Source organism: Electrophorus electricus, chromosome 14 (genome assembly GCF_013358815.1).
Source record: "Electrophorus electricus isolate fEleEle1 chromosome 14, fEleEle1.pri, whole genome shotgun sequence".
NCBI lineage: Eukaryota > Metazoa > Chordata > Actinopteri > Gymnotiformes > Gymnotidae > Electrophorus > Electrophorus electricus.
This window is the reverse complement of record NC_049548.1, coordinates 10,740,105-10,745,000: the sequence shown is the minus strand read 5'-3', so window position 1 is coordinate 10,745,000 and position 4,896 is coordinate 10,740,105.

The window sequence follows — 4,896 nt, the reverse complement described above, 5'->3', positions numbered from 1 at the left end:
GAAAACAGATGAACACCTCAATCTCCAGGGTGCTCTGGAAAACAGCAGCTGTCACTGGCTATAAATGTAAGTGGCAATCTAGTATTACGGCAGAAATTACGTCTGACTTTCCATCTGATATAATCTACATTTTATATAATGATTCGATAGCAATTCTCCACTGTGCAGCAGAGTGAGCAAAACTAACATGCTACCAATATGCGCTGTTGTCACAACTATGTCCTTTTAAACCAATAGGTTTCTTCAAAACTTACTTTGGTTCACGTGAAGTCTTCCATTATACTGTGAACATTGCATAGACCAATTACAACCACTGAAATAGCACAAAGGTGTGGAGTGGTTTTGCTCCCTGCACACCACAGATAGGTGTTTGAGTTTTTACTCATATATATATATATATATATATATATATATATATATATATATATATATATATAAATAAATTTACTAAGCTGTTTTTTACTCCCTCTTAAATTGTCACAGTTTATTGAGCTGGTTATCAAACAAATATTGCTTTGTTTTGTAAATTACAAAATGCCAAATGCAACAAGAAAACATATGCACACAACATGGCTGAACAGGCTACTCTGCATATTGTGAGCTACATTTGAAGCTTTGTCTACTATTGTACATTATGTGAAGGTGTGATCAAACCACTGTACTAATAAATGGTGGGGGAAGGTGTAAAAATTATAGTCAAAGCTAAAGGTTGGCATCTCTGGTGAGTACTTGGGGTAGGCAAGACAAACATACATTTACAAATAAAACACTCGTTATTTAATGCCTTGTTCCTCTAAACACCATTACAAAACACTTTTATTGGCGGTCCTAGACCTAGGAGACACTTGTATGTACCTTGTATGTTTTCTGGGCTACATCAACATTAATTTTTAAAGTTCATAATCATAGAATAACATGTATATTAGATTGGTAAAGATGAGCTATCCATTCATACATTAGACTGTGTTATGGGATAATTAGTCCTATTCTTTATGGGGGAACAGCCTGTTGGCAATTATGAATCCTGCAACTTCACTCACACAATCATCCAGTTATGGTGAATGAAACAACAAAACTTTACAAAGGTAAACAATTTCTCCAGCATACAAATTAGCATTTGTGATATGTCCCTAAAGTAAATTACCTTCCCTTTATACTGTGACATATCCCACACTGATTTCATTTGGAATGTCCAAGCGCGTAACTTGTTAAACACCTACCCAAAAGTAAGTCAGATATTTTCTCTGAAAGCATATTCACCCCCCTTGATGGGGCTTTTCAGCTCCTGGGGCCCTGCACAGTTTTCTGAAGGCCTTGATAATGAGCTGGTGAGCTAGACCAGGTGGTTCTATAACCCCTGGTGATTGTGCTCTGGAACAATGGAAGAGGGAGCCCCACCCAGGTCACATGCGCCAGCCTTCCAAGCGCCACACACTTGGAATATGGGGGGGCTCATATCACAGACAGGCAAAACTCATCCTACATCAACTTTTATGAATATAACTTTCAATTTCTTCGTTCTAAAGCTGATAAAGCAATAAATGTAGTAATTTAAACCAACAACCTACACTTTCAAAAACCATGTCATCATCTGCATTCTTAGTGGTGCTTTCTCTTCTGCTCACACCTGTAATTTTTCCCATATGACCAGTGAGCTATGGACCAAACTATTCCATGACAGTATGTGGATGCTGTCAGAATCAGTCAAATATTAATGGCCTGTGAGGCACTACATGAGAAAGTAAAGACTAAATAAATAGAAGGGTGGGGAGTTGGGGGACAATCCCATGCAACCTAAACCTCTCTTTAGCAATTGTCTTTCAGATGTGCAGTTCATGTTCATCAGTGCAAAACACTACACACTTTCCACACAGACCATGTTCTATTTAGATAAGGTTGAAAACAAATTTGGTGCAATCTTTCCTTGGCCATTCTCCAGTAATCAGTCTTCACACTACAAGATTTTAGAATGAAAACAACACACTGAGATTATGCTCAAGAACAAGAATCCTAACCAATGATTCTGAATCTTTGAACCTTGTAGAATTTCTTATGAGCAAATGTGAATTGAGACCAAAACAATCCAATGAGAGATGACACTGATTGCTATATTATTAGTGTGTGCTTTTTGCTGTGAAAAAGCCAAAGGAAAGAAAAACAAATGTGGATGAAACCATTGCTGAAACAACGGCATGCACAGCACTTTACCATACTACAGTATAAGCTCAAGCTAAAGGCTCCTGGAGCTGTGCTAGTAGAGTAGGTGAGGGCATGGAGCTGGCAACAGCCCACTCATGGGTTCAGCTCTGTGGGAGCAGACATACTCATATAAATGGTTAAATCAGTATGGAGAAGAGGGAGAAATGCCAACCATGTAAATACACCCAAATAATTTGGCATTTCAAATAATTAGTTGGAACCTTGAAGGCTTTAATACTAAAATGTTTAATGATAAACAGAGCTGTAGTTGAAAAGTTGAATAACATCCAGGATTAAGTTATAAAATTAATTTCCAGAATCCACAATTTAATTCAGCTAGGACTCACTGGTCCATGTGCATAAGTCAACACTGTATTTCACACCAGAGAATCAGCTTCTAAACCACTCTATGACTCTGTCTAGTCATAAAAACTGAACATGTTTAATATTTATGATTCACAAATCAGAGTGGACCTTACTGGACCAGGAGAATATCAGAGGGCTAAAGACTGGATGTAATCCAATTTTCCCACAGGTAAAACTGGAAAGATAACAGCTGAAACACCCCCCAAAACCCCAGAAATAAGGAGACCTCTTGCGATTGTTGTAAGGATAAATTGGCATTAAAATCTGTCCAATTAACCTTTACTGTAGGCCAGAATTTGGGGGGGGGGGGGGGGTAGTTTGGTCTGACCCAAGCTAAAATAATATTGCCAATCTGCATGAATATCAAAAGGCTACCAAAACAAACTCCCATTAAAAGGGAGTAGAGGAGATGAAAAGCTGAAGTAGCCAAGTGTTGCAACCTCAGTGAATTGACTCCATAGACAGCAGCACACAAACAACCTAGCATAAAACTAAAGCAAAAAGAAAAACAAACAAAAAAACCCTTAAAAACCACAAATAAAACCATGCGCCACCCACATAACTGCAATATAACATCTTTCAGCATACAATCAGCATCTGCCAGCATAGGAAATGTTTTTTAGTAAATACTCCTCTCTGTTGTTATAATGAAAAGTTTAAAAGCTTGAAAGGAAGACATAGGACCAACCACAGATCATTCCCGGTGCTGTAATAAACACAACTAAACTACACATTAAAAAGTAGTTAAAAGTGAGAAAACATCAGTGTGTACAACCCCCCCCCCCCACACAATTTCCCCATTATGTCCAGTTATTCTTCCATTATCTAATTTCCTTCATTTTGTTCAGTAACGAATAGGATCTAATGTCTTGGTACTGGTTTTCCTACATATGCTGGGCCATTATTTTTGTATTTCCTGTTCTGTCTAAAGACAGTTTGACATCTGAATATGATTCATTTATTTGTGGATGGTGTAAAAGGCAATGTTTAACCTGCATCAGCTCTAAACAAGACTATATATGCAAAACCTGTTTCAATTTTCAGACCTTTTTTAAAATGTGTTCAGTTTGATCAGTAGTGTAGCCCAAACTTAAATTCTTCCTCTAACATGAGGCTTACTCGGTCACATATTAGACTAAGCTTATTAATAAACTACTTCAGTAAACAAGTAGCCTCTTTCAACATGCTTTCTCTGACTTTATGTAAATGAATTATTAAAATCATTATATTACAAGTGAAACACAACCTTATATGAGACTATGTAATTTAATAGAATAAATAAAATGCACCCATTAGGCTAATGTCCACAGTCACCTGCAGGCTAGTTTTATGTAGTTTGAGTAATTCTTGTGAATAATAACCTCCACCAAAAAAATGTATACACTTTCTGCCTGCTAACTAAAAGCTATCCTTAGTGTGGCCTTTATCGCTGTTCTGGCCACTTCAAATCAGAACATTAAAACACCTCACAAAATGCAACGGAACTACGTCTCCTAGTGTTGCCATGGTAGCACAGGAAGTAAGACACAACAGGAGAGACGGAAGTGATTGTAATTTAATGTTATAGCACTCTGTAGAAGTGGTGTGTCTGCCACCCCACCCCTTTCCCCACAGAAGCACCTAAAGTTGTAACATCAAAAAAACAAACAACAAAAAAAATGAGGTACTAGATCATCACACATTATAATGTCAGTAAATTTATACACACAGGGGCTCATCTCATTCCTCACAGAGAGTGTACGGATCTTTGTGCAACATAAAAGGGCAAAGATTTGATTTGACAAAAACACACGGGGGGGGGGGGGGGTGACTATAAATGAAAAAGAAAGGGAAACAAAATTACTCCACATATGCTAGCATTTCTAAACAAATAAATACAATCAGACAAAAAAAAGGACCAAACACACACTAGAGGGTAAAGAGGAGAGAGAGTAACGAGGATCTGACTCAGGAGAAAAGGTTCGCATTCTAACTTTCTTCAGATATATTTATATATTTATATACTTTCTTTAGTGTGTGTTGTACATTGAAACAACATGCTAAATACACTCATCTTTTCACTTGCCGGCATCCATTGCTATATATGAAGCTATCCACCCCCCTCCCCCCTAAAGTGAATCAAGTAAAGTTTGAAATCTGAAGAAAAGGGGAAAAAAGCCTTTTGAAGAATACACATTATATGGAAAATGTGCTTTTGTAAGTGCCCATAACAAACCTATATAAACTTCATTTCTGCCTTATTGATGCTGGTATTTTTTTCTATTATATATCATATAAAGAACCGCATGCATTGCAACTGCACTGAGATATATATATATATATATATATATA